Source organism: Thamnophis sirtalis, unplaced genomic scaffold (assembly GCF_051295495.1).
Source record: "Thamnophis sirtalis isolate CommonGarterSnake01/CBP01778 unplaced genomic scaffold, rThaSir2_p1.2 scaffold_3, whole genome shotgun sequence".
Lineage (NCBI taxonomy): Eukaryota > Metazoa > Chordata > Lepidosauria > Squamata > Natricidae > Thamnophis > Thamnophis sirtalis.
Genome location: NW_028261383.1, coordinates 168,224,601 through 168,235,623, shown reverse-complemented (window position 1 = coordinate 168,235,623; position 11,023 = coordinate 168,224,601).

Genomic DNA, 11,023 nt, shown 5'->3' with positions numbered 1-11,023 from the left:
TGGTAGTAAAACTGTTTGAATCCCACCACTGTTTAGGACCATCGGAATCTCTGAGGGTGGCACAGTGGTCACCAGCTCAAGGTTGATTCAGCCTTCCATCCTTCCGAGGTGGGTAAAATGAGGACCCAGACTGTGGTGGCGATATGCTGACTCTGTAAACCGCTTAGAGAAGGCTGAAAGCCCTATGAAGCGGTATATAAGTCTAACTGCTATTGCTATTGTTGTTCCATAGAGCAGACTCGGTGACAGAGAAAACAGGCTTCCTGGGTTCTACTAGATAGCATTGTTTAATAGAGAACACCCAGAGCACATTCATTCTGCCATACCAGTATTTTTCATACAATTTTAAGTGATGGGGGAGAGAATTACAGTTGGTTTCATACGTACTAAAAAACAAACAAAACACTATGCATAAAATTAACATTTTACAGAGAAGAATAGGCTGAAACTTAATTCTTGATATACTGGATTTCTCCCTGCCAGATTTGTGTGGATAAAAACATTCATGTATACTGTCCTCTGCTGATTGTTAACACAGCTTTGCTTCAGAAACTCTCATTGTGAAAATCACATATATAATGACTGCCTTTCTCCCTACATTGCATTCAGGTGGATTTTTGAAATAGGACTTAACTTTTTTGTTCTCCCATGGAAGGAGACCAGTCTTCAGCCTACCTGTAGAATGCATTTGGCAGACATCAGTTCCTTTTTTATACATACTTTTAGTTTTCTATACATACACACTTTAGTTGGAGTTCTCCAGTCCTAGAAGATCAATCAATACATCTAATGCACTGGTTGTAACCCTTAAAACTCTACATGCCATAGGGCCAGGTTACTTGAGGGATTATCTGCCAATTTGATCCTGCAGAGTTGGCATATTCCAGATTCTTCATTCAAACAATATCATTTCTTGGGATCCCGGGAGATCTCCTTCTCTGTAACAGCACCTGCCCTGCTACAGATTCCTCCTGAGATCTGGAGGGCTCCCACTCAGTTGTTGTTTACAAGGTTAGGACTCGGCTCTTCACCTAGACCTTTGAGGAGGGAGATCCCTCAATTCAACACATTTGCCATTTTTATCTTTTATGTTTCATTGCTGTCATTGAAATTTCTTTTTGATTGTTGTGAGTTGCCCAGAGTCATTGAAAGTCAGGTGGCATATAAGTTTAATAAATTCTATGGCTGGTTGCACAGTCAGCCGAATACAGTTTTTAAGCTTGATTTGTTATTTTTGCACAGCTAACAACTTTTTCCCAAGGATTTGTGGTAGGCAGATGTTGTTTGATGGAGTTAAAGGTAGCATCTCAGGATATTAGCTGTACCACGTAAAGCTGCCTTTTGCAATTGATCGATGATTTTGTCAATGCTGATGCTGATGCTTTACTATATTAATTAGATTTTTAAAATTACAGTAGTTTTTCTGACATGCACCTCTTCATATCTTTTAAGTGCGCTGTTTTTATTTTCATACCACGTTATAATTGTTAAAGGGAATATATATATATATATATATACACACACACACACACACACACACACACACACACACACACACACACACACACATACATACATACATATATATATATATATATATATATATATATATATCTGTATTCACCTTCTTCCTGCTCAGATGCTGCAATGGCCCTGGTTCCAGCCAATCTGTGCCAAGAATAAACAATTGGCCTCTAAGCCACAGAGGCAGAACCTGTTTCTCCTGAATGAGCCATGCTTTTTTAGTCTGGCTCATTGCTTGCTTTATGTAAATTTGCATGCAGCTTTGATCTATGAATCAGCAGGAAACAAACCTGCCTCTTAAGGTATAATAATTTTAGTTCCTGAAAATAATCAGAGAAATGGGTCCCAAGCCAACTTGTTCAAAAAAGAATTACGAACTGGAAATTCTGCCCCGTTAATCTGCTTCACTCTACTTGGTCTGGAGCAAAATTAATTCCAAACCGTGTAGACCATGGACAACCAGACAGGGAATGGTTAGGACGTTATTAAAAATATAAGAATAACTTTTTTTTTATTCCTCTGGCAATACCATTGTAAAGGAATGCAGAAAGAGAAGTCACAAAACTATCCGTTTCCTGATTACCACATTTTTCTCTTCAGAAAACGGGTTGGATTCTTGCACATTTCCTTAGGCAGTTAAGTTGCACAAGGATGTATTTCTACCTCCTGAGAATATTTCTGTATTACTTTTTTTGGAGGCAGAGTGAGGAGAAATGTGACTTTCAGGGAAATATATTTTCCTAATATGAGAGCAGGCTAGGGATGAAGAAAAACCAAAAAAGATAAGACCAGCTAAGGAAGATAATCTAGAATTCTAGAACTATTTGGATTTTCCCATCTACATATAGATATCATCAACCATGAATTATCTGGGGACAGTCACCTAGGTATGATGAGCAGGGCCGGATTTTCCTATAGGCTAACTAGGCTTCAGCCTAGGGCCTCAAGATCAAGAGGGGCCTACATTCAAATTGTTAGCAAAATTAAAATTACACTATTCTAAAAACAGGGAACACTAAAACACTGAACCGAAAATAAGGAGAAATTCTACGCATATGACTAATAAACAAACGTAAAAATGTATTGGTTAAGATCGTTCCAGCGCCGCAGCAGTTGGGGAACCCGCCCACGTTCCCGGCACCGGCGGTCGGGCAAGAGGCGTGGCTGCTCCCAGTAGTCGCCCCGTCGACGCGGAGCCCACCAGCGGCCAGACAGGTGAGGGCGAGTGGGGCGAGTCGGGCAGCTGAGCGCAGCAGGGGAGGCGGCTGGCCTCGCTGCCTTTGCCGCAGAGCAGAGCCGCCTTCCGTCGGGAGGCCAGCTATATATATTGATATATATCACAGTAATGATGTATTTTATTGTCTCTCATGTAATTTACAAACTTAAAAATGGGAGGTGAAAGAGTCTCATAAGTGGAATAGCCTAGGGCCTCTTTTCAACTAAATCCGGCCCTGATGATGAGCTTTTTCCCTTATAGGGTTCATTCCAGGAAGGGCCTCAGGGTTGATTACTCATTTATAATGAAAACTTCGTCACTCCTGATTGTGCAAAAGACTCAGTCCAGGGATGCAGAATCTTATTTTTCAATCAAAGGTCACTAGTCCATGAAGTAGAAGGAGGGTCTTTACTGATCTTACTGATGGGTTGGTGCAGTGTTTCTCAACCTTGGTGACTTGAAGTCCTGTGGACTTCAACTCCCAGAATCCCCCAGCCAGCATAGCTGGCTGGGGAATTCTGGGAGTTGAAGTCCACAGGACTTAAAGTCGCCAAGGTTGAGAAACACTGGGTTGGTGGCTTGAGGACACTTTAGAAAGGAAGAACTGTGAAAATACAGATTAGTGTCTAACAGTCTAACAGAGTTGCGTTTTCAAAGGTATCTTTCCTAATCAAGAGACAAGATATGCAGGTAGACAGTTTCAATCTGAGAATTTAGGATTGAAAGCCATTATCTACCCAGCAGGCTAAAATTTGTCCTCCTTTGCTTCAAATTTTTATTCCCAATGTATGAACAGCACTAAGACTTCAACAGAACCTTGTTTACTTTCTAGCTACATGATTCTAAGCCTTAAAGTACACATCAATTTTATTGCTTCCGAAAAGATATTCCAGCTTTCTGTGTAAATTAAATGGCCACCCAACAAAGTAACAAGCAAATATAAAAAGGTAATTGTAGTCACCCAGAAAATTATAGGATTATAAAATTATAATCAATTAGTCTGATTAATATTACAGCTAAAATGTATGCAAAGTATATGGCTAATAAATTAAGGGACTATTAGGTCATCAATAAAAATATACTCACAGAGGAACAGGCAGTATTTAGAAGAGGATATTCAACAATTGATTGTAATTTTGTATTAGATCATCTGATAAACAAGCATGTAAAATGTGTAAGTTGCCTTTGTGGATTTCCATGAAACTTTCGATTCTATTGATAGAAATAAAGTACGGAATTTGGATGTTTAATTTTGATCATGGCTTTATATACAAGTACTCACATTCAGGTTAGGTTCACCCCAGTAGAGAATCTGACAGATATAAAGATACTGAGACTTTTAACCGATTGAAACAAGGGTGTGTGCTTGCATCTTTACTATTTAATCTGTTTATTAATGATATCATTCTAGCTGTTAGTGAAGAAAAAAAAATTCTAGTAAAGCCGGGAAATAGGACCTTGCCTGTATTATATTTTGTCGATAATTTGTTGCTTATATCCCATTCCCAGATAGGCTTGCAGAGACAATTAAAAGTTTTGGATTTTAAATTGTCTTAACAGTGAATGCAGAAAAATGAAAGGTGGTAGTATTTGGGGAGAAAAGACACAAATGCAAAGAGTAATCTATTATTTAAAAATAAAATATATTCGCCCAAAGAAATTTGTTTAAATTAGCATAAAATAAAATTGCCCCTTGGTATGCCTTTAGTAGGATCAAAATTAAATGTGAACATTAACTGAAGTGTGTTTCAGTGCCATATGTCTTTCTGCCATGCTCCAAGGAAAATAGAGAGTTTACCCATTATTTATTGTATTGTCCTAATTTTGCTTCAGCATGTAGAAAATTTCTGGTGGCTTTCTTGGTAAGAAAACAAATTTTGCTTGATTCATATAAAATCGAATATCTAATGAATTTAGAGAAGAAGGCAATGCTGTGGAAATTAGTAAGTTTTACATGGGCTGCTGCTAAATAGAGATACTATTTATCAAAATGTCCTAATGTTTTCTAATATTTTATTATGCTGTAATAATAGGGTTTTCACTGGATTTTGTGCCTTTTAATGCATTTTATTAATGCAGGCCATTTTTGTACAAGTTTTATACTGTTAGTTACAACTGGTGGCAAAAGAATAAATAAACTGATTGATTGACAATGCTGTCTTAGTAGATTAACAAAAACATACCCCTCCCAGTGGTAAAATTCAATTTTTTTTACTACCAGTTTTGTGGGTGTGGCTTGGTGGGTGTGGCAGGGGAAGGATATTGCAAAATCTCCATTCCCACCCCACTCCGGGGCCAGCCAGAGGTGGTATTTGCCGGTTCTCCGAACTACTCAAAATTTCCGCTACCAGTTCTCCAGAACCTGCTGAATTTCACCCCTGAACCCCACCCCTCCACAAATAGCAGAAAGCCAGTAGTAACCCAAATCAAGCTACTTTTCATAATTAACCTCAAGCTGCACCAAGTGGATCCCAGAAATGCTGTCCATCCAATAGTGGGTAGGATATAAGTCTGGGATTGGTAGGTTTTTCTAAGAAGCATTTTTGAGGCTCTCTAGAATAATAATATAGATGTTCATTAGACTATTCAAGGCAGAGGTGGGTTCCTACCAGTTCGCACCTATTTGGTAGAACCGGTTCGTCAAATCTACCGAACTGGTTAGAAGAGGTTCCACCAGTGGACCCGGAAAGCAGGCCACACCTACAGAAGAGGTTCCAAACATTTTTGAAACCCACCACTGCCCCCCCCACACACAGAGAGAGAAAGAAAGGAAGAAATAAATAAAAAAGAAAGAAAAAAGAGTGAAATAGAGATGAAAGAAAAAAAGAAAAAAGGGACAGAGAGACAAAAGGAAGGAAAGAGAGAGAGAAGGAGGGAGAGAGAGGGAGAGAGAGAGAGAAAGAAAACACATGGCTAGCAAGCCACTCCCACCAGGTCACATGGCTGGCAAGCCACTCCCACAAAGGAGGCCACACCCACAGAGTAGGTTCCAAATTTTTTTGAAGCCCACCACTGATTCAAGGGGACAGTTTGGAGGGAACTAATATGTTGATAGGCTATTCAAGGAGATAATTTGGAGGAAGTATTTGTCCTTCAAGTAGCCTTGCTTCAAACTTTTTAGAGAAAAGCCCGCCCCAAAATAAACGGCAATGTAAAACTAGTAACAACAGAACTCTAAAAAATGCTGCACCACAAAGCTCAGTGAGTAATTTTGCAGCAAGATCTTCTGCCAATTACATTTCTTGCATAGGAAGTCCTACTTCTGCACCACAATAACGGGAAGGATCTGTATTATTCTATTTGCAAGTGGAAATTTTATTTTTTTCCCCCTCACCTAGTTTTTATACCCAATGACAAAAAAATAAATAAATCCAGAACAAACCTTATTACATCTCCGGAAAAAGAATAAGGCAGCTGCTACTGTGATGATAAATTAGGATTTCCTTGTTTAAGATTCAAGAAGTGATGTGCATGAGGAGACTCCATGCTGGCATCCTTCCATCAGGAACGGTTTACTGTTGTAAACTGCCTTGGGTTTTGCATGTAGATGTATTAAAATAAAAAGTGAAGAAATTACTTAGCTGTATCTATGGCCAGCCTTATATCTGCAGCCTGAAATGACAGAGTTGACTCTAATATGTGTCTGAAATGGATAAAAAAGTGAACAGGATCAACCTTTATCATATAGCAAGGTAAGTTTAACAGAATAATCATTATTCACAGATTCAGTAGAAAAGACCCCTTTGCTGGAGTTAGCATAGGAGAAAGTAACTGGGACACATACTGTCCTTAAGACTGGAGAATGGATTGGAAGCCATCCGGAAATCGTTTTGGGCCAGACTGAACATTTAGGACAGTGGTGGGTTTGTACTGGTTTTACTACCTGTTTGCTTGTGTGTGTGTGCATGTGCGATGCTTCTGCGCATGCGCAGAAGTGTCCGAGCAAATGGGTGGAGCTTCCCACCCACCGCCCCTACCAGTTTGGCTGAACCGGGCTGAACCGGAAGCAACCCACCTCTGGTTTAGGAGCCAGCTGTCTACTTCCCATTTCAAATCCTGTGGGCGTTTCCTCCCTACATACAAAAATGATGACTGTGTGTAACCACTCACATTAACTTAGGAAACCAAAACCATTATGAAACTAACTGAATTCAGCACACTTCCTCTGTCAAAAAGTGTGAAATATTTATCTAATACCACTCTAGCCAAAACATGAGGAAGGGTGCAGGAGGGACGTGCAGTCAGGGGAGGCAGAGCCTCACCACTGTCATCATGAAAAGAAAAAAAAATGTAAAAGGAAAAAGGCAAGAGCTGAGGTCAGGCTGAGCTAGTTGCTGCCAGAGTCACCGTGGATGACTCTGCTTAGTGCTTAACTGTTTAAAAAAGCCTCTAAAAAAGCGCCCTCTACAGGAGACGGCAGGAGAACGATGTGCCTCATCTAGTCTGACTTTTTATGATCACTCGAGCAGACTTAATCAAGGGTTAAAAGCTGAAAAATTTCTGATGTAGATGAGGCACGTCGTTTTCTTGCCTCCTCCTGTAGAGGGTGCTTTTTTTTTTAGAGGCTTTTTTAAACAGTTAAGCACTAAGCAGAGTCATCCATGGTGACTCTGGCAGCAACTAGCTCAGCCTGACCTCAGCTCTTGCCTTTTTCCTTTTACATTTTTTTTTCTTTTCATGATGGCAGGCAAGAGCAGAGTTGAAATCCTCTCTAAAACAGCTGAAAAAGGTACGTGTGGGTCAGAGGGAGGGGGAGGAATTCAAACTTCATCATCCTGGTGCAACTTTGTGTGTGTGTGTGTGTTTGTGTCTGTGTGTCTGTGTGTGTGTTTGAGGGAGGGGGGAGGGAGCATATTGAGACAGTTCTTTAGTTTATGCATTATGTAACACTCTAATACTATGCCTTTGGGTCTTCTGGAATTTTAATTATCCAATCATAAGCAAAAACAATGTTTTTAGTAGAATGAATTTCCTCTTCTAATTACACCTGCCAGCCAAAATGCTGCTAGTGGTATTGCTAACATGGGCTAAGGAGGAAAACCTAAATTTTCTGAATCCTGGTACAACTTTGTGTGTGTGTGTGTGTGTTTGAGAGAGGGGGGATGGAGGGAGGAAGGAGGGGAAGGGAGAAGAAAAAGAAAGAAGGAAAGTTATTTAGCAAAGGAGAAAAACAAATGCTGTCGCTTTAAATCGGAATTGAGCATGCCTCGCTGTGGAATTCTGGGAGTTGAAGTCCACAAGTCTAAAAAAATGGCTGCCTCACCAGCCATAAACCTCACCGCACATCACTGGGGTGCAGTGAACGCTTGCCGGTTACAATTGCTCTCCATAGGTTGAAATGTTAGAGTAGGCCAAAGGAATCAAATAGCAAACTTTTAATGTTTACCCCATGCAGAACTTACTTGCTAGATAACTATGTTTCAGGCATGCTGCATTTTGATAAAAAATAATTAGACAACCGCGCTTAGAAAACACAAAAGCAGTCACTTCTTGGATTGGCATTACTAAAGCTGTTTCTACATAATCAGGTCCTTTGCCATGTTTAGCATTCTTGCTGGGACTTGATTATAGTTATTAACTCCAACACTATCATCTCTGAACTGTAGTACGAGGCCTACAATGACTAGCTACAGTCTCCTGAGTAAGAGAGAAAGCTGCAAAGGGAATATCACTCCATCTCTGCTGCTTGATGCACTAATTCAGAACAGGGTGTTGTTGGCCACATAAATGCACCAGTCTCTGTATTTGTTAAAAACCTATACCGTGTACGAGCTCTGGGAAGTCGGGGGGGGGGGGGAAGGGAGGTGGGGTGTTAGGGGGGATATATAGTATGTGTTAGATTTTAAAGTAACGCAACTGCACTTGTATACTGTTGCTCTTTAATTCCACTGTAAAAATAGGATAAGCTGAATATATTAATAGATAGTAGAAATACACCGAAGGGAGGAGTAGAGGGATAGAAGAAAGAGGGGTAGAGAGGGTGGGAGAGAGGATGGGAGGGAGGGCGAGAAGAAAGGGAGGGAGTGTACTGGGAGAGAGGAGTGGTAGAGGGGGAGGGGAAGTAGGGTAGAGGGGAATGATGGAGGGAAGATGGAAAGTTGGAGAGGGGCGAAAGAAAGGGTGTATGGAGGGTCGAAGAGGTACATTGGGTTTCTATTTTGGGGGGTATTGTTGACAAGAGGAATGGCTGTGTTTATTGTTTAATGTTATATGGCCCCAGTTATGCACAGTATATATGTGACTGTACGAAATGAAAATGGAAAATAAAAAACACATTTACAAAAATAAATAAATAAATAAATGCACCAGTCTCAAGAAAGTGCCAAATCTGGGCTGCTTTGGGATACCTGGACACATCCAAAGATAAAATGACTTCCCAATATAGATGCAAAATTAAATAATGGTGATTTTGCAAGACAATCCAGATGGGAAAACCCTGAAAAAGGATCAAAAGTGGTGGGAGCTTGATGACCATTGTTTGATACTGGGGCACCACATTTTTCTGATTTGACATCCTACTTCCCTTCTACTGCACTCTTAGACTTCCTTCCAATCGATTGCAAACCACTTTCCTATCTTAATGCCTCCCAATTCTTGACAATGCTTATCATGCATCCCTGAATGTATAGACAGTATCATTCCTCTCTTCATTTTATTTTTCAGGGGCCCCTCCCTTTTTAAAAAAATGATGCGCAATATCACACTGTCAGCCCTCCGAGGCAGTTCAGGTCAGAAATCGAACCCTGTATAAAAGACCCATAATAAAAGAATCTTAAAAGTCTGCCAGTTTCCCTTCATCCTCTCTCTTATGGCATGCAGAATTGAGGCAATTTACGCTTCCTTCTTTCCCAAGGCTGAGATTTCACATACAGTCTCTCTTACTTTTTTCGTGGCACGACAAAACCGCGGTCCACTAAAGCGCGTCCGATTAAAGCGCGTACCTGACGTCATCAGCAGCGTGACAAATACGACTGCGGAGAAAAAAGGGTGCTTTAAAAAGCGCTTTTAAAGCAAGCCGATTCACGTAAAGTAAGGGTTAGGTTTAGGGTTAGGTTAAGGGTTAGGTTTAGGGTTAGGTTAAGGGTTAGCGTTAGGTTTAGTGTTAGGTTTAGCGTTAGGTTAAGGGTTAGGTTTAGGGTTAGGTTTAGGGTTAGGTTTAGAGTTAGGTTTAGGGTTAGGTTTAGGGTTAGGTTTGGGGGGGTTAGGGTAAGGTTTTCGCGTTAATTTTAACTTTACCGCTCACAGCGTGATGTTTTCGTCGCGCTGTGATGACGTCAGGTATGCGCTTTCGTCGAGCGTGCTTTAGTCTACCGCGGTTTTGTGGTGGAACCACTTTTTTAACGTTTTTGCATTTGTTTTCTATTTCTAATTTTCTCTATAAATACACATCCCTTCAGTCGGGCCTCAGAGTCAACTGAGATTTTTTTTATTTTTTTTTATTTTTTGGTAAATGAGTCCAGAATAGCAAACATGGATATCTAGGTAGTACAAAGTACAAGGATGCAGAATAGAATTGATGCTCACTTCAGTTCCTTCTTTTCTTCAAATAATTCTGGGGAGCATCCATCAGCATGTCTATCCTTGTCTAATATCTTTATAATAGTAGTTATGGAGGAGCCCAAGAGCCGAGGTGGCGCAGTGGTTAGGGTGCAGTACTGCAGGCCACTTCAGCTGACTGTTATCTGCAGTTCAGCGGTTCTAATCTCACCGGCTCAAGGTTGACTCAGCCTTCCATCCTTCCGAGGTGGGTAAAATGAGGACCCAGACTGTGGGGGCGATATGCTGACTCTGTAAACCGCTTAGAGAGGGCTGAAAGCCCTATGAAGCGGTATATAAGTCTAACTGCTATTGCTATTGCTATTGCCCAATAGCTAAGAATAAATGTCCTAATTTGTATTTGAACCCATACCTCCAAAAATCAAGTTCAGTAACAATCCTTTCTCATTCAGGTCTGTTCCTTTCACCTCCACTCACTCTAAATTGTATGCAATGCACTCCTATTCGGGAAAGAACTCCCGCTGAGCCTCAAATGGATTGAATCCCAAGGAAGAATGATGAGAGCTTTAATACCATAAGATCTTCAGCTTGCTTCCCCGACATGGGGAACAGAAAAATAAAAGCAATGCACTATGAATAATTCTAGAGTTTTGGAGGGAAGAAACTGCCCCTTCCAACTTAAAAGATGTTTTCAGTTGACCAAACACGACAACTTCCCAGTGGTCACCTAATATATTAAAACATAGTTTGATTGAACACATGTAGTGACTAAAGCACAATTGGTTG